The 20,181-nt window shown below is 43.6% G+C and overlaps 1 long non-coding RNA gene across 2 annotated transcripts in view; it reads left to right on the top strand.

The window, feature by feature from the left end:
* Positions 1-20,181, top strand: part of LOC113748290 (uncharacterized) — a 56,559-nt gene that overhangs the window by 12,393 nt on the left and 23,985 nt on the right. The window contains exons 3-4 of one of the 2 annotated variants that reach the window (XR_003464230.1): positions 6,058-6,185; positions 10,695-11,603. This is a non-coding gene — a long non-coding RNA (uncharacterized LOC113748290). Of the gene's footprint in view, positions 1-6,057; positions 6,186-10,694; positions 11,604-20,181 lie in introns of those variants that run through there. The other variant, XR_003464229.1, reaches the window with a different exon arrangement.

The following is a 20,181-nucleotide window of genomic DNA, read 5'->3' as shown; positions in this document are numbered from 1 at the left end:
GGGGCACAGGGCGCATCAGCCAGCTCAGACATGTCCTCTACACTGATAAGTGAGCTGAACTGTGCGCCTAACTTTGAAGCCGGGCAGAAGTTGATTTTTATTAGCCAGGTAGAAAGAGGTTTACCCATCTGTCTTTGCTGCATGAAGCAGATCAGAGGAGAGACGAGATGTGATCCGAACAGGAGACTAAAAGGAAAGGTCAGGCCTCCGCGAGCATGAAAAGGAACGGATAACATCTTCAATGTACAGTGCAACAAATGTCTTTTATTATTTCAGGTATTATTTCCTGCTTTTTGGAGCCCGTTCACCTTTTTATATGGCATTTGCGTCGTCTTTTCTGGCAGTGTAGAGGACCGTCGAGGCTTCACACACAAGAAAGTGTTTTGTTATTCAGGGACGATTATATGAACAGTTGGAGTTGATTATGAGGAGTCTGTAGTCCACTTAAATTCCTGATATGTTGCTCTATCTAACCTCTAAATTAATACTATTGTTACCTTGCTTAATTAACTCAATTACTGTGTGCAATTAAACACGCAATCAGAATTAAATTAAGTACATTCGAGTGCAGAAACATCCAGATTTTGAGCCAAACTAATGAACATTTCTACACTTTCAGAAGTTGTACTCACAACTTTAGTTCTTAACTTGCCTTGAGTGTGTTAACCTCTTTCTTACAGTTCACTATAAAAGACTTTCTGTGAGGCTTACGCTTTAAAACGCTCTTTAACGTGTCAACACATCTGAAATGTTACACTTAAGGTTTCATGTTTAAATACCAGTGCGGTGACATTTGCTGTAATTAGCGTCTTTCAGGGAATATACACACTTCGGTTTCAAAGGTCTCTGCTGCACGTCAACATCTTTTTAATAATAAGTAAGAGAGTCGTGTACGAAAGGGTCTTAAAAAACAGTAAGTCGTTGTTATGTCTCCACCTCGTGACCTCGTAGTTTGTCTGCTGTAAAACTTACCGAGCTCCAAATTATATTTGTCGAGATTCCCCTTCGGGCGGTGACAATCAGCACTGAAGACAATAGTCAGACAAACAACCCCAGCTGCCTAGGATGCCACTCTCAAAACAATCAGCCACAACAAAAGCAAGAGAAAGCCCCCTCACCAGCACTAATTGTTAATAAGGGGTTTTGGCATAATTGATTTTTCCTTTCATTCAGTTCCCAATTTGCTCCTGTTGCGATGGTGTTTGTGTCCCTCGGGTCTAATCTAACGCTTTCTGTTTGAACCCACAAATGCTTTTGCAACAAACAGCCCTGAGGAAGAGGAGCAGGAGGAGGAGGTGGAGGTGGAGGAAGATGAGGAGGAGGTGGGTGCCGAGCTCAAAGTTGCTCGACAAACCAGATGTGTTTGAAATGTCAGGGAGCCTCAGAGACTTTGCTCGTGTTGTGGATGGAAATGTCGACTGCAGTGCAGTCGGTGAACTCGCGTCGTCGTGACTTTACATCTGCACAAATTCAGCCGTCGTCGCACTTATACATTAGAACTAAAGCGTACTACAGGTAGTTCATTTAAATTATGCTTGGTTTCATTAGCGACAGTATTACATATCAGCCGCCTGGGGGTTGTTTGAAGTTTAAAAAGCCCATAATATGCATGAGATGTGTTTATCAGCTGCTAGTACTAATATTTTATCTTAATGGTGTGCAGCAGGAAATTGCAGCTTCGCATTAATGAGCTTTTACAAACACAGACGTCGAATGCTGGGATATAATTGGAAGTTCATTTAGGGTCAGTTAAGAACGTGATGACAGTGAAACAACTCATCCCACGTCCAGGTCATGTGAGTTCTTCTGAGAAGAGTTAAACCTGAGGTGACTGGACTTGGTTGTAGAACAATGAAGATGTTTCAACTTGAGAGGCTTCTTCAGTTATCCTAGTAGATGCCTCTTGGATGAGAGGTGAAGCATCTCTATCCTAGTAGATGCCTCTTGGATGAGAGGTGAAGCATCTCCGTGGATCTACATCTTCATGGATCAAGGACGGAAGAAGAACTGAACGCCTCTTGGATCAGAGGTGAAGCATCTCTGTGGATCTACATCTTCATGGATCAAGGACGGAAGAAGAACTGAACGCCTCTTGGATCAGAGGTGAAGCATCTCCATGGATCTACAGCTTCATGTGGATCAGAGGTGAAGCATCTCCATGGATCTACAGCTTCATGGATCAAGGACGGAAGAAGAACTGAACGCCTCTTGGATCAGAGGTGAAGCATCTCCATGGATCTACAGCTTCATGGATCAAGAACGGAAGAAGAACTGAACGCCTCTTGGATCAGAGGTGAAGCTTCTCCATGGATCTACAGCTTCATGGATCAAGGACGGAAGAAGAACTGAATGCCTCTTGGTTGAGAGGTGAAGCATCTCCATGGATCTACATCTTCATGGATCAAGAACAGTAGAAGAACTGAAGGCCTCTTGGAAGGGAGGTGAAACATCTCCATGGATCTACATTAAAGTCTAGTTGCCCCTAAAGCGCTTCTAAAAGAACTTGTAGCTTTATCAGAGTCCACATCCTTCACTGACTTATATTTGAAACAAGATATAAACCACTTCATGTTAATTCCCAACTTCTGTTTCCTCGTTTGACAGCAGCAGAGTTTGGATGAAAGAGCAGATGTCTTCTTATTTTGCACTATTTTCCTTCTTGTGTGTCTGAAGGAGGGTTTTCCTGAGGGCCCGGGTGTAACGGAGAGCCAGATGCTCCTTTAAATCTGTTGAATTATGCTTGAATTCTTTGATAGCACAACGGGAGATAAGGCAGTGCAACTTATCTCGGAGCTGCCACACATAAACAAGCATGGCTGTACATATGCATCGATAAGCAGCCCAGCTTTCAGTGCTATCTACCCTTGCTTTGGTTTATCTCAGTATCACATGAGTGGGTTACTTTAAAAATATGGTCCAAACCGGTTATTTTGCCCATGAATCCAGCTAGATTTATTCCTCTTAGACCGTTATTCTCACAATCTCACACTGTTCATTGAGATTAACATTAAAGGGATGTGGGTTTCCTCGACACTGGTAGTAATTTGAAGCTCTGCATGAGGTCTTGAAATGTGCCATTAACCTATAGATGTCTTGTGAAGTCATATGGGCTGCCACTGTAGAGAACCTCAATCATTTGGTGAGTTATCCATCTGAATCATGCCTTGTAATTACAATAAACGCTAATTACTATTACAGTTATCACACTGGGGCGATCATTTAATTGGGGCCTGTGATAAATAGAAATGTTATAGTGTCATAAATTAGCATATTTCTGTACCAGCTTTCAGTAATGATTGTGATCATGATGATTATGATATCTGGGACACTCCTGGAGCTGTCAGAGGTTCAGCGACTTGCTAAATAGTACTTTAGATGTGTGAATACTTGCCCATGTAGACTGGGATTGAGTTACACATGCCCCATCTCAGTTCCAAACCAATGAATGTTGGGTTTTGTGACTGTCGCCCAAGGAAAAACTACAAAATATAAGTTGTTTAAGCCCCAAAGCACATGTGTCCAAGTGGCAAAACCCCTCTTCATGGCCGTAAAGTTGAGGGAAGCGACAGTCAACATAGGGAAGAGTTCAGGATGGAAGTTTCCAATCGTCAGTCAGAAACCATAATCTTTCCATAAGTCGTTTTCACAAGAATCATACCAGATAAACAATGACTTGATGTATTTTGTTGTTTAATGTAGAGGACTTATTGGAGATGGATTTTACATCTGAAAACAGCCATCAGTTTGGTGTTAAACCCAGGATTAAAGACAACAACAGCAGTTATCCATGTTCATGGACATGGACATAACATACAGTAACTATTAGAGATTGTTGAGCCTAGAGTTTATTGATGATTTACAATTCCAAAAAACAGGAATGTTTAAGTTCGATCAGCGTCTGGATCAAAATCGAAAAACACCTTTGATTGATCACGGTCGTGGCTTTTGCCTAGTAACATTAAAGCTTTGTACAAGCAACTAAAGAGTCAATGCTTTTATTACCGTTCCAACATAGCAAGGAATTTTCTTTGAGCTCAGAAAGCGAGAACAGAAACCCCAGGACATCAAGTAACCACACTGAGACATAAAACGGTGGTAGAAATATATAATGACCAGAGTCAAACAATAAACAGTGGCCTAATGGTGGAATAATGAAACAAGGAGTCCCATAGGGCTGCTATCAGCACTATAAACCAAATACAAAGTACCACGGTGTAAATACATAACAACACCTCTGGATTTATCGCCACTGACTCGAGGCACATTTAAATCTATCACATTGCTTGGCGCCAACTTTTGCAGGCCCCCCTTTTTGGTTTTGCGACTTTCGCGTCATATCAGGCTGATCGAAATTTCGTCACGAACCAAACTGGGTGAAGATCGGATGAGATTTACTGGTGGAGAAAAAAGACGGAGATCAACAACCAGCCATGACGAAGTAACTGACAAGTGTTAATTAACTAATAACTCAGCAACTCCTTCACAAGTTTGAGAGATTTCAGGTGTTTGTATCTTCTCTGCTCAACATTGTCCAGTAAATATTTCATAGATGTTTGAATGCTCACCTCGTTTACCTCGCCTTTTAATTTGACTTTCCTCTGCAACGCCTAATAACAGAAAATCTTTACAATTAGCTTCTTTCAAAGAGTCATTAACTCTCCTTTTTTGACAGTAAGTGCCTCCTTCACGCACACGAACTCAAGCAGAGCTTCAGCGAACACAGGGGAGCGCGGTAATGAATGTATTTTGGGAAAATCAAGACGGGTCAAAGAGCAACTGATTCCTCTTTTTAAAGGCGAGCACTGTTGCAAATTAATGAATAACCAAAACAAAAGGGTGCAGCATCCAGCCCGCGTTCCAGCTTTTTGAAGATAAAAGACGAACATTAAACAGATGTATTTTCAGGTGCTTTTTCTTCTGGGAGCTTGTTACTCACTCGAAGGTCAACAACCAGTTTTTTGGAAAGCGGAGCACCCCGTGGCGAGCTCATTTTGCCAAAGCTCCCAACATGATTCCCCGTTCTTTGTGCTCGCTTTTTCTTTACCAGCCTTCTTTTCTCACTGGGTAGAAAAAACAGATCCCCAGTACCAGTCAACTCTTCGTTACCTCATTTGCATTTAATTAGATGGCTCATTCATCGGATTCGACCAAAAAGTACATAATTAAACGAAGAAAAACTTGACACACCATCTGATTCATTTATCACAGCGGCTCTGCGGTAGCCTCAGACAGTGAGTACTGTATGTTAATGAGGGAATGGACTTTCTTTGAATCCTCTGGAGAATCTTTCTACAAGGCACCTCGATAAGACTTGCATGCACTTTTATCTAAGACGCGATGTTTCGCCTCATGTAGGGTACAATCAGCACTTTTTTGGTAATTAATAATTGTTGCACTAAATCAGTCAAACTTTCAGGCGTTTTATAACTTCCAGGCGATGTACTGCGCACACAGTAACTGTTAGAAAGTGCAGAAGAGACACTGCATGTGAAGGATCAGTACTTTATTCCTTTTTCATGATACTTCTGACACAAACTTCACTACTTCAATCTGTACGGGTGTCACGAATTCTCCAGAAACCACGATTTGGATTGACCTGTCCGTAGACTAGTGGGCAGTTGTGGGAAGTGAGTCTCTCCTGATCTTTCTTTCGACGCAACATGACGCTCAAATCGCAGGAATGCCGCACGAGTGCCCCTGCTTCCCAACCGAGCAGCACGTCCACGACCTGGGGAACGGCATCAGCGAGAAAACGGCAAAGCTTTTACAGACCTGAATCGCTTGCGTGCCCGTTTTTCCTGCGGTTTGCACGCCGTGTTCAGACTCGGAGATGATAAAATAGCAGCGTCGATGGTGAAAACTTATTTTTTCACACAGAAAACTGATCAACACTCAATAAAGGAATCGATTGATCGATCCAATGGATTAAAAGTACAGAAACTCTAACTATCTTACTTCTTAACGACCTCATTTGTGAATGTATGCAGCACGCTGATGTAACCCACACAGAATATACAGTTTGGCAGCGACTGACAGAGCTTCCTTCTTTAATTACAGAAGCCAATTGTCTCTGTGCAAAGGCCAGAGGGAGCCTGGCCTGAGTGGGCGAGGAGGAGTCAGCCGGACGGACCTTGAAGAGTTGCTGTCTGTAGAAGATTCGATTTTCTCCTGCGTTGTGCACCACGGTAGACTTTGTTTTGTTCTTTTTCTATATTCAGAGGGATTCACTGCAGGGCCTTGAAGCTAAAGGAACCGTGTTGCTTTTAAATGCACACTGCTGTGCAGAGCATCATCAGTAGCAGGCGTAGCAGAAAGAAAAAGATCTGGCCTGGCTCGCAGGTAAATACATGCAGTCACCCTCCACTTTACATCCCTGCACCGTGTTCTTTCATTTCCTCCCAAAGTTTAACTCCAGCTGCAGGAAACATTCGCAGTACAGGGGATGCATCGTCTCTGCCTCCCATTGTTAGAAATAACAGGAATTGAATTTGACTTTATTTTTATTTTTTTACCATCACACCTTCCTCATGTTTCATTAACGTCCCCAGACCAGGCGGGCTCTACTCGCAGTGTCTGAGCATTCATTAAGGAGGAATTCAAATGTTGCTCTCAGGGAAATTGTCAGAACAGATGGTTACTATTCTCGGCCCCGGAGGACGGAGAACAGACGACGAAGCGTTTTATCTGTTTTGATAACCGACTTTGCTGAAGAAGAAGAAGAAGAAGAAGCCGCGTTGGTGTTTACGTCCTCGGGTCATGCCTCGGAGGAAAAAAACAAAACGCTCTGAGGATTTGACTCCTAACTTCCTGTGCATCTTGTTTGAAGGATGAAATGCAGTTGCTATAGCAACTCAGCAGACGGGTGGGGATGGGGTTTGACAGTTGGCCGAAGTCAGTTTAACCTGCAGCAGCCTCGATGAGAGACGATCAGATTCTCACCAGCAGTGGATACTCTGAGAGCCACCCTTTAGCGGGATGATTCAATCAATAAGTCTCTTCAGATGGAACCGTCTCTAACAAACATTCCCCCGCTTGAAACAAAACATCTATTGACAATACAAAATTCAGAGTCTTTGAAGGCTTCTGTGAGAGATACTCAAGGGAACGACTCGAAAAAGAAAACTCAGTGAGGAGGAACGCCACGAGAGACCAAATTAACCTCCGAACATATGAATCCTTTAATCTTTTCATAAGAAATAAAGTATTTATTCTCAGTATGTCAGACACACCGGGCTGATTGTTTTCAGCGTCGGGTTGTTTCGAGCTGTCAATAATAAAAAGGAGACATCATTTATCGCAGTTTCACACGGTTGCGGTTGCGCCGTTGCATTTCCACACAGCCTCCTCTCTGAATGTGTATCATCAGTTTGCAAATGAGCCAATTAAACGACATGAAATACACCACGCTCTTGTACAAACAAATCCAGCCAAAGCCTCTGCTATCGCGCTCTATTCACTTCTCATTACGGCTCAGCGGGGATTTCTCTCTGGCTTGGAAGCGTTGCCCCATTTTGCGGCGCGTATCTCCGCTCACGTCTAAAGGCAGCTAAGCTTCCTTTCCTCTGAGGGGAAAAAAGGAAGCCCGAGTTATATAAATATATATTTTTGTTGCCTCTGTGGTGATCCGAGGGCGCGAGTAAGACCCAAGCCAGGGCTTAGCCTTTCTGTGTTCTATTACAGAAAATGGACGATCCTATTACATCGCTCATAATCTCACCGGGGCCAGACAGGACGCGGGAGGATATCCCATCCACCCCTTCGTTTCCTCTGGCTGGGGGGCACGAGCACATTGCTCACTGACCTTCTGGAGTCCATTTCCCAACAGCAGATCCACTCTAATAATCATTTTTCTTTGAGCCGCCGCCGTGCACAGCCGTGCAGAACACGACGACGGACGCGATGGGGAAATGTTGGACGCTCCGAGTTCATGTGATGTGCTATGAATAACCGGTTAGCTGCTGGTGGAAAGAACTCCGCAGAGAAATGTTCAACATTCAACTGGCAGATGTATTAAAGTGGAAATGTAACAGAGGTTCACAATCTTTTTTTGGCTTGTGAAACTTTCAGATCATTAAACTAACTAAGAGGACTAATTGTTCTAATGTTTCACAACAAAAAGATTAGACCAAACCACTTTGAAGGCAGCTAACTATCTTAAATAATGACTAAAAACAAACTAATTAGGGAAAAAAAGCATTTATTATTTTTATTCTGCCTCTTTCAGAAGTTAATGAACATTTCAGGTTGTCAGAAACAAAAAACAAAACTTGTAATTGCATGAAATATTAAATATCTTTTCCTTCTTTGGCACCTTTGCAAGTTTTTCTAGCATTCAGGCATGAGGCGGCGAGCTTCCCGTCTCCATGAAGTAATTTTCACCATCTGCTCTCATTTTGGGTTTCTGCTTTTCTTTGAGCTACAGTGACAAATGTTTCCATTACTGCTCTTGGTATTTCTCAAACCTATGTGCCCAAAAAGCATGCTGGCTCGGGGAGTCTTTGGACATCAGCGCGTAAACAATGTTCATGTCGCGTAATAATATATAATCATTCGTACTTTTGCTGGTAATACTTCAATAGACTTGTGTACTTTTACTAAAAGGAGCTGTGTGTAAGAATCAGCAGCTTTCCAGTGTGAGACAGACGGAGACCAGTTTGGCGACTGGCAATGTAACACCAGGATGAAGACACAGTAGGTTCAGGTGGAGGCATGAAATGGGAGGACTGTGGTTGTGGTGTCAAAACCCGGCAAGAAAACCCGGACACAACATAACACAGAACGTTTGACATCACGACAAAAACTAAAATTAAAAAGTGATGGTTACCAATATTTTCTGCTCTACATGTTAAGCATCTTAATTCTCTTCAAAGCCGGGAAAAGTTTATCTGAAATATGACACGAGAGCCGAGTGATTCCCTGGATCGTCCTCCTTACCCGACCAGATGGCGCGCTAAAATTACAAGTGAAACCAACGATATGAAGTTTGGCAGCTTCCAAGAAACGAGCTGGGCCACGAGGTTTGATTAGGATTAAACTAATTTAACTTGGAGTTCTAATTTATTTATTTTTCTAATACAAGCAACAAAAAAACAAACATTTTCTAATCAGACACTTTGATTTGATCTAATTTGAGGAAGCGTCCTTCGTCAGAGATAATCGCAGCGAATGTTTCTCTTGGGGGGAACTCAGCCTCGTTTGTTCAGTTGCAAACTCCTCGGCCGCCTATAAATTATAGATGGTTTTAGCATCGTGGCTCCATTATTAGTAACGTGCTATAATCCTTGAGCAAACTTCAGTGAGCTCTTCATCTTGTCGTTTCTTATTACTTCTGTCCTCGTCGCCTCGTCGGGGTGGTTCATTCAGTTGCCGCCTCGTCTGTCGTTATTGGACGCCTTCATGTCTTCGACCTGATATCAACAAATCAGCAGATCTGAATCTTTACCTCCTGAGCCGTCGTGATATAAGCGGAGAAGGCGATCTTTCCGTCCGTCCCACCTCGTAATCTCTGATGTCACGCCAGCCCACGAGGGAATCGATTAGAAAAAACAGCGAGGGAAGACTTTGATGACGTTTCCGTGGTGTTGATGCACAATCAAAAGCTGCAGCCTGCAAATTCTTCCAACTGTCAAGGCTGCGGCACAGAAAGAAGTTTATCTTTTGTTTGCTTTTGAGGCGAGGATTATTGAATCAAAGAACGGACGTGTGATTTGAATAATTTCCCGTCGATTTACATCTTGCTTCCTGCCAATCCTGCCAATGAGTTTCCTTCTGAGAGAAGAAACTCATTTGTGCTGCAGGTATTACCTGTATCCCAGGTCTGCACTGTGAGAATTGACAGCAGCTGACAACACACACTGGAATTGATAGCTACCGAAAAACCAAACTGGCACTCAAAGGTTCGGCCTCCCTCATGTAAGTCATATTATTAGCCAGTTCAATGGACTGGTTAATGACATAGAGGTCTGTTACACTCATGTCTGTAAACAGAGGCGCATGATGCTGCTGCCAGGAATCTGCCCGTCACAAGTTTGCTTGTGTCTTTAAAGAGCTGCGAGCTCGTTTGCAGAAATCAGAGAGACGAGATCTTCTGCTGCAGGTCCTGGTCTGTGCTCGGGTCACCCTGCAGATTTAGGTTATTTAAAACAGGTTGGTCGTTAAGTCTCATCTACAGTTTGTGCTCTCTGTGTAGAAGATACTTTATTCCTTCTTTTATCCAGACTCAGGACGAAACGTTGATTCAGGTCGGGGGAAACGAGTCAGAGGACGGATGGACAGACATGCAAGGGTGCATAGAAATTCTGCCAACAAAGTGTCTCATTCGTGTACGCTCTTAATCCTGCATAACTTTAAGCCTTAATATAACCTGAACAGGTGAGTTGTACATAAATTCATGTTTATTTCTGCTGTGAAACATGGGGACTTATGGAGACCGACTCACTTTTTAAAAACATTTCCACAAATGAAGTCATTTAGCTGTTTCACACGTTTTGTTATTTGTTTTTGTAAACATGCAAATTCCTCTAAATTAGCACTAATTAAGGGTTAAAAGGGTTAATATATAAACCATGTGAACAGAATAAAATCACACATTTTGTTGACAGAGACACAGATACATATGTGGACTGTAAAACCTAATCTGGTGTAACCAGATCGTACAACCTGAGCCACACAACCTCGCCTCTCTCTCTCGCCAGGCCGTGGAGACCTGGACGGAGGACAGACCACACAAATACTAAAGAGGCAGTCCAGCATTCACACACAGACAGGAGAGAGACTGAATCTCTCGAGGGACGACGCTCCAGATCCAAAAAAACGTCTGGATGAGACACCGACAAACGGGAGAAAGAGGTTCCCGGAGGGGCCGGTGGTGCAGAGAGCGAGAGAGAGAGAGAGGTTGGCAGCTTGTTGGAAAAGAGAAAAACAACAGAAGACAGCGTTTGTCAGAAGTTTACAGTTTTCATCAGCAGGACAGTCGATACTCGGGTTAAAAGGCATTGAGACAGAGACGAACCTGCGGTTTGTGCGGCTCCAAACACCAAAATAATGCGAGTACACCTCCAAAAAGAAAGTTCAGACGACCTAAATAAATGATGTATGCTCATATTTGGGATTGTCCAAACCACTGAGGTGTTGTTCAGATATTCGAGGATGAATCCTGTCGACACTGGTGACTTTTTCTCATCAGGTTCAGTTTTGTTTGGCCGGCCTTTACTTTACTTCACATCCAGTGCCACCAAATGGGACAAAGTTTTATTGTTTAATACCTGCAAAGACGTTCCCATCGCGCAGAATCTGTAGGCAAGGAACCAAGATTTCGGCACCAGGCTTTGGTTGCAACAGTCCGGGTGAAGTTTTTGTGATATTCAGACAAACAAGAGTTGGAAAACTTAAATATCTCCCATTCTGATATGATTGATTTTGACATTTCAAGTTTTCATCATTTTCATTTAGATATGTGGTTTTATAGACGAGCTTCACTCTGTGCATGAGAAAACAGAAATGTGAAGATTTTCCAACAAGCTGCAGCATCTCAGCCTAAATGTCTTTGTAAAGACTATTTTCATTGCACTTCTGCTTTATTAGGGAAAGTAACAAGCAATAAAAGTCCAGGCTGGTTTTAAGAAAACTGCTTTTTACATGGTAGTTGCGTTCATGAGTGACGAGACTGTCCGGGACTTAGAGGTTTGTCTGTGTATCTGTGAAAGGTGGAGCCGCCTCCTGTAAAGTCAAATTAATCCGTGTTTAAACAGTGGAAGTGCTTCTAAAAGCCGACGTGACGTTAAATCTCCTCGGCCGCTCTCGACCCGCAGTGTATTTTATTGTGGCTCGCGTGCCATTTACAATATGTAGGGCCATTTTAAAAATTGTACCCGTCACAATGGAGGTGATCTATCACCCCGCGCCTCATTTTTAATCCCAGGTGACTGAAACATCTGTCAGGATGACTGAACGTCGATAGAGCGGTACAGAAGGCAGAAAAGGAAGCGGAGGGAGAGGCGGAGGAGGGGGATGCAGATCCTGGCAGGAGTGATGGCTCCGAGACAGCCCGGATCTCATCGAGATATGATGAGTATCACTCAACAGCAAGCTCGTGTGTGTGTGTGTGAGAGATAAAGGACACACAGAAATTTTGTATAATACATAAATAGATGCTCATTTTTCAGGCTGATGGATGCTTTTATCCATGACAATATCACGAACAACCCCGGCAGAGATAGCATCATACTTTATACACTGATGGTGCGTTACGGGACCAAACAGATGGTCTACGGGAAGATGTGTAACGCATGACAACAGCCACCCATGGCGCGTTCGACAGACGCCTTTCTCCGTCTTCAACTTTCGGAGGTTATCGGATATTCAGAGCGCAATTAAACAACAGCACGTTTCTTAACCTCCTCTCTGCAGAGCTCGATGGCCATTATTCACAAGCTTTCCCAGTATTCCCAATTATCACGCTCATATTGGATGATTCAACACTCTCAATGCATGGCCGCTGCCATGCCAAGTTCGGTGACCTTTACAGTATATAGCGAGTGGAGTTTGTGGAGGTCCGCGGGGGGATGTGTAAGCACATTCGATATTCAGGCGCTGTAACCGAGATCCTTCCCTAACCTTAAAGCAGCCCTGGTAAACACACAGAAAAAGTTTCTCATAAAAAAAAAACACAGAATAAAAATAACTTTATTTATACAGCAGCTTTTTTAAAAGAGCAAGAGGCCAAACAGATTCAATGCCGCAGAAACAGGCAGAGCAATGAAAAGAGAGATGATTACATAACAAAAGACGAGGACATTTAAAAAAAGGATGAAACATAACAGACGACGTCATAAAAAGTTTGTAAAGTGATTCAGCGAGCTTTATCTCCTCGGGCAGGTCGAGGGGTCCTGACGGAGAAAGCGAGGTCCCCTCTAGGTCAACAAGCAGAAGCGATAGCGGCCAGACCACGCCGGGCTTTAAAAGTGATCTTAAAATCAGTCCTAAAACACGAGCGGACGCCAGTGAAGGGAAGCAAAAATTCCTGATTACTGACGCCAACCGTCCAACAGTGGAAACTACAGGAACGCAGCATTCATTTAAAGATCCAAAATATTTCTCCATAGTGCTACTAGTGGCCAAAAACTTAACATTGTAGCTTTTTAAGTGTTTTAGTTCGGTATATTTCCCCAACGTTAAGGAGCTGCTTCCTAATATGTCGCGTTCCAAAACCGATTCAAATTACCGCTCACACCAATTTTCTCATCTTACACCACCATGGTTACGGTTAAGTCAGGGGTTAAACACTAAAAGGACTTGATTAGGGTTACAGAAAGATTTGTTTTTTTTTAAAAGCACTTAATTAAGATAAGAGGACTTCTCACAGGGCTCCAAAAGGCTGAATCCCTGGTTGCAGCTGTCGCATTTGAGGCAACAGTTAATTAGTCTTCTGTGTGTGTAGTCGTCGAGTCGACATGTGTTCCAGTAAAGTATGATTTTATGTTATTAATTAAACACCAAGAAAAAAAACACAAGCTACTAAACCAAATAACAAATGGCTGCCTGTTCCAGTCATCGCAGTGATGAATCAAACAAACCTGACGCGCTGGTCCTCCCATCTGCTCTAAACTCTGCTGCAGGCTTTGAGATTTGTCACCAATTAACACTGTTGACTCGCGCGTGTCTTTACTCTGTAAATTCCTCCGGTCAAACTGCCCAACGTAAATGTCATGAAACCAATTTGGTTTACCGTTTGAAGAAACACCCCGAGAGAGAGAAGACGCTGAAATTCAAATCACACCCCACAACCTGTTCTCCCTCGCCATGTCGCCAACTGTTTGCATAATTGATTAATAACGGTAATTGCTAATACATAATGGATAATAATAGCAAAATGATAATTAGCAATGAGAGGGCCTTCAGCTGTTTCCCGCGTTGAACTGTCAATCAAAACTTTGGATGCAAAGAATTCAGAGCACCTGAAAAGGTGAGGTCTGCTTTTTATTCCACCTGTGTCACTTATCTGACCTTTAATTGGACCTTTGGAGGCTGAACTAAAGTCCTTGTCCTCTCGGACAATAGATTAAATGACTTTGTGTAAAGTAAAAGGAGAATGATCCCTCAGCGCGAGCTACTTTAGCTCCTTTCAGCTTATTGTTTCGGCCTCCTGTTCAGCAAATTATTCAATTCCCAGCCGCACCAGGCCAGCCTAGCTCTAATAAATCGACTATACGCAACATCCCCAACACTGAACCACAGAGTGGAGTTACTAAAGAGCCGGATAGTTCCCTCAGACGGTGGTGGAGACCAAAAATGGAGCTAAAAGGAGAGCTAATGTTGGACGTTGGCAAGAAATAAACTCCGATTTACCTCCATGCCTGCTGGATGTGTACGAACAGTCACTTTTTTGATCTTTAATTCATGTGAACGGGAAGAAGCCTTTCTGTAAATAACTTCACGTGGATCTGGAGGTTTTAAAAGTGTGTGTCCATTAGCACTGGGTCAGATCTTCATGTTTACGAGGCTGTAGGACGATTTGACTGGGTGGACCGGGGTCAGGATCTATGAGGTTCGGGTCAAGGATTTAAAAGGCTGTGTTGAATAAAAATCGAAGGCTTTTAAAACAAACCCTGGCGTACCTGAGCAGCAGCAATCCAAACAGACTGCTGCTCACTGCCCCGTGCATCTTTATAAAAGTTGTTAAAACCACAATAAAAGGTGAGAGGGAACGCTGCCTGGATGCTTAAGTGGCCAGCCCGGACGGCCACCTGCATCTATTCCTGTCCTCTTTTGCTTAATTAAGATACAGATGTCGGTTAATGAGAGCGGACGCCGCTAATGAGTGATGCTAAATCCGATGGGTCACAGTTGGCGGTGCTTCTTCCTCTGGAATAACACAGTCCAGACTATTTACATAATAATATATTTATATCTGTTGTTTGTCTTGTTTCCTCCCGTGGCCGCTCGGTTTCCGTCACGGTTCCTGTGGCAGGTTGTGACTTTGAATCGCAGCTATTTGCTACTTTCAAAGTTTAAGACCAATTGGAATCATCATTTCCTCACCGAGACTCTCGCTCTCTCTCTCTCCGGCACGAGCGCAGTCGAGCGGCTTCATTTGACAGGATGGAAAAACTCATTTCACCTCTCACACACACACACAACATCGGAATTAAATGACTTTTTCCCCTTTTTTAAAGCACAGCGCAGCACTTTTTCTTTCCACTGCGTATTACTTTTTTTTTCTTTATGGAAAACAGTAAAAGTTGATGTAAGTGTTACATAAAATTGCTTGTAAATGTGTGCGTGAATGCAGGCGGGCGAGTCTAAGGTGGATAAATGAGGAATTCGATGCAGGCGGGCGAGTCTAAGGTGGATAAATGAGGAATTCGATTCAGAACGAGACGTCGAGCCACAAGTTTGGACACTTTTTCCACATTCCAGCCACTTCCCGCCCTGGACTGAACTGTGTGATGGCATCACGATGCACATGGCGTACTCTGAACACAATTCCCACTATGCCCGGAGAGTTCTGGCTAATCCAAGACCTTCATAAAGCATGTGCTGGGCCTTAGTGACACATCTGTCATTCTGACGTCCGCTAGCATGGTCTGGACCGTGGGTTTCTAATCCATCTGTGCTCTGCAGAGACAGTCTGCTGCCAACTGGATCTTCGCTAAGCCTTTTGGAGAAGCCGACTGCCAACTTGCTGGAAGTTTTTATTTATATCTTACCGTTTATTTGACCATTTCCTGTTTTCCCTGCTTAAGTGAGTATGTTAACAAATGTTTCCTCTCACCAATCAGATGCTTGTGCTGTGCGCTTTGATGCTGCCAGGCAATCAGGAGTCCATGCAAAGAGGGTAACTTAAATCCCAAGCACCAAAGGCGGCAGAGTAAGGCCGATGACTTTGATCTCCCTCATGCAAAAAACCCCCCAGTAATTTTCCACTGCAATGCCACCGTGTTGGTAATATTGGATTAAAAAGCCTCTTTTCTTCTGCTGTCCACTCATGTATGGCCTCAGGTGTGGATGAGGTCTGTCGGCATGCTGCACAATAGAGATAGAGACCAAGAGAAGAAGAGAAAAAGCTATTTTTTTGACCCGTCTTCTTCAATTCAGCACAACATTTTCATGACGGTAGACGGACTAAAACAAGCAGATCATAGATGGACAACCTCTTTCAGGTTCAAGCGAAGTTGTATGTTTATGGTTAAATAATGTAACAGCAGGCTGGATGTGAGGATTCATGTGTTTGTGCTTCGGGCGTGAGCATGCTGCGATTGTGCCGGTTTTCCCGAGCCAATCCGAGGTCAGGCAGCTCGTCGGATTCCTGTGAAAGAAACGGCGTCTGTTATACAGCGGGGGGAAGTGAAAGGGCCAGAGCAATGTGAAGTTCAGATAATGAGTCATTACCAAAAATTAACAGCCGTGGTGATGAGCCATATAACAGCAGATGATGGATCCAGTAATAGGTTTTCAACAAGTGGTCATATTGTCATAACCAGTTTCATTTAGCAGAAGTATCTCCTGGTCTAATTTCAAAAGACAAACGGCAGTACTGCAGTTACTTCGGCTCCCCATGAAGATGATGAAGTTAGAAGGTAAACTACTGCTGGAGGGCAAAGTCCTTGTCCTCACAGACAGCTGCTTTAATGCAGCACTAATAAACATTTTTATATTCACAATAGGTAAAAATGACTCGAGCCCACAGAGAGTTATCCCTCAGTGCGACGTACTTTGCATTTTAACACCTTTCATCTTGTTTTGGCTTCCTGTTCTGCAAATTATTAAATTTCCAGCCACACCAGGCAGCAGTTTTCATTAAAAAAGACTCTAATAAACTGACAAAACGCAACATCCCCAACACTGAACCACAGAGTAGGGATGCTAAAGAGACAGATATTTCCCTCAGACGGTGGTGGAGACCAAAAACGGAGCTAAAAGGAGAGCTAATATTGGACTTTCTTTAATCAGAATTCAGATCTGTAAATTAGCAACTGTTGCTAAATAGTTCATTGTTTCAACTTGTCCAAAAAGTCAATTAATGCAGGATTAAACAAGCTTTTTGTCTCGTTGTTTCCACACAAGCAAATATCCAAGATAGTGCATGCATGCCCATGTGCATGTGAGCTGTTTTTGAGTTCATCAGGGTTGAATGTTTCTAAATAAATGACTTTTCCCAGCATGTAATGAACCTCACGTTTCTTCAAAGACTTGCGTTTATTGTCCAAACGTGGCCTTCATCAGCCCTTCATGACCACGACGAGTGACAGCTCTGAATGCCAAAATCAAATTTCGGTGTCAGACCTTCAAAACAAGAGACGCAAGACGTCATGTTCGCTCAGTGATCACACATCTACATATGTCAGGCACAATCTAGCTCCACGTCAATGTGAACCGATAACCCAGCAGGGGAAAGTGGCATGAATGTTCTTTATGTTTAAGATGCAGATATTTTCAGGCTCTATGTGGATGAACTGTGTGAAATAAGTGAATACCAAGCCCGTGGCTGTGAGAGTCCACTATGGATGTGATGCTGCATCAGTTGCTACAGATATCCACACAGAAAATGACATTCAGAGAAGAAGAGACTGAGAGGCTTAACCTCTGACATGGCAGAGGTATAGAGAGCCGAGCAATCTCTCTTCAGGGTGAGCAGCTTTCCTTTTTGGGGGGCCTGAACAAGAGATTCTGGGAGGCCGAGGCTTCAGGAGTGAAAAGGGAAAAGCCAGAAAAGATACGGAGGTAAGAAACAAAGAGGAAATTAGAGTGGCAGAGTTTGAGACGGTGAGGCGAGAGAGGCAGAGTTCAGGTCATATTTCATCACTGTATGGGCGGTGGAGAGGAGGAAGGGAAAGGCCGTGAAGGAGCGTCAGTCCAAAGCAACACTCGGTTTGTGATGTCTGCATCTTGTTCTGACCCGAGAGGACAAGAGGGAGGACTCGTCAGACAAGCAAGACAAATTTTCTCAAACCTGCACGCCAAAGATTCCCACGGACCAAAGTGTGTGTGGTTGTCTGTGTATTTGCAGGAATTAGTTGCACAGTAATGTGAGCTCGAGTTCTGTGTACTGCCTCGTGAAGTTACTTTTCAAAACAAAGTTTCAGCTCCTAATCTTGCACCACATTTTCGGTTATTTAGGTGTTTTTCAGCCCTTTTTTTAAAATACGCAAATAAACTCTAATTCGTACAGGTAGTATAAATCATGGAAAAGAGAGCACAGGGTTCAGATTCATCGTTGTTTCGCTGTGTGTTGTCCTGCGATCTTGAATGTTTCTGACCCTCCACCCCCACCACAACACCGTATCTGCCCTCATCCATCACAGCGGATGGTTTGGTCCAGATCCTGCCTTTAAGATGGATGAACTCGCTTTCCTTGGCCCTTTTGAGACGTGGTACATCCCCCACACCACATGTAATAAAACAATCGATGAGGCACGCAGATGTACACACTTTACTTCGCCCTCCTTTGAATGAATCTATACGAGCAGCCGCCGCCGCCGCAATCATGTGCATTGCGGGTGTAAAAAGACAGAATGTTTTGAGCGGCGTCTCGATGTTTTGACTCAGCTGCCTTTCTTCTCCAGTGCAGCCGGATTGGCATTGACGAGAGAGGCAATTTGTTGGCGAGCAGCAGGTGGTTGGGTTAATTGCCCACGGTGCCGGTTGGAGAGAAAGCGTCTTGCTGAGTGTGGAGTGCCTTCTGCACTGGCAGAGCTCGAGACCGGATAAAGAACAGCAGTAAGCATATTGTCATCTCCCACCTCGCCACCCTAATCAGTACTGCTATGCACTCCCATTGTTCAACCGAACTGGCTCGCTTCCCGGAGGAATTCTCGATTTCTTTTCTTTCTTCCCTTCTCCATCCTTTTTTCTTCCTCCCCAGTGCCACCCACATCCTCTTCTTTTCAACCCCTTTCATCTCCACATTCACTTCTTTTCTCCATCTCTCTGCTGCTAATGCCGCTCGATCTCCCTCCCTCCCTCCTCGTCTTTAGCATTGAACTCCCATTTCTCCGGATCAATCCTCCCATTTCTCTCTCTGCTTATTACCTTTCCCTCCCCATGCACCTTGGCCTTATTTCCTGTTAGGTCCACCCCACCTTGCTCCCTCTCTCTCTGTCCTTTCCCCTTTCCCTCTTTCTTTTTCTTCCCAGAGGAGCTGGATATTGATGTAAACACACACAGAGCTCTGAGTGCTTCTTAAGCTGCCCGGACCAATTCGCAGGCCTCCCTCCATTGTCCCAGCGACTGTAGGAAGAGGCTTGATTTCCAATAGGCTTATCCCACCAGTCCTCCCAGTGCCGTGTCCGTAAAAAAAAAGATTGGTTGTGGTTGTGGGGTTTTGGCTGGACTGAGCACGCCTTGGCTGTCAGCGTCACGGCTCCACCGTGGTAATGGATCAAAAGAGATGTGGGCGGTGGGTGAGAGGCAGCGCTGTAATTAAGTATTTGAGAAGGCGCTGGCAAAAATAGAAGTGGAACTAAAAGGATGGTTATGGCAATGACAGCTAAGGAAAGCAACATTTGAGGAAATCAAGTCAAAGTATGAATGCCGATGACGCACCGCAGACATGAGTAATGTGGAGATTGTTGGTTCTCCAACACAAAATGATTATTTGACAGAAAAACATGAAAAACAACTTCCATTTACATTTTTCTACCAGTCGTGCTGCAGTCCTCCCTTGGCAGCAGCCGTTTAACCAGCGTGATGTTGTTAGACCGTCACAAAACGTCAAAGGCCGCAGGTCCAAGTGGATGTTTTGGTAATTTTCTCTACTTTTCCGCAAATCTGCCCTCTCGAGTCACTCTCACATTCCTTTTCCGATTGGTTATTAACTCAATTCGAGTTGTTCTTTTGATTTGTTAAAATCCTATCCAGCGTTGTGATGTGGCTGGCAGTTTTCCCTGAATAATTCACAGAGGGTTTCCCAGAAAGAATTACGTCGTTCTTTCTGAGAAACCTTCTGTGAATTATTTGCTTGTGAGCTTAAAAGAAAAGTTTAATTTCAAGTAAATAATGATTATTTTGATTATTTTCCTTTCTCATTCGTTTCTAGGTTAGGTAAACTTTAGCAAATTAACCTGACCTTAGACTTTCTAGTACCTGGAATTATTTCATTGAAAATGTACCAGTTAAATGCTGTTTCTACTTTGGCTTTTATTAGTACACAGTTCCAGGAAACTTGCAATGAAATTCTTAGAA

This window comes from Larimichthys crocea, chromosome XIX (assembly GCF_000972845.2).
Source record: "Larimichthys crocea isolate SSNF chromosome XIX, L_crocea_2.0, whole genome shotgun sequence".
Taxonomy (NCBI): domain Eukaryota; kingdom Metazoa; phylum Chordata; class Actinopteri; family Sciaenidae; genus Larimichthys; species Larimichthys crocea.
Note: the sequence above shows the minus strand (reverse complement) of the source record. Positions and strands in the feature narration are given on the sequence as shown.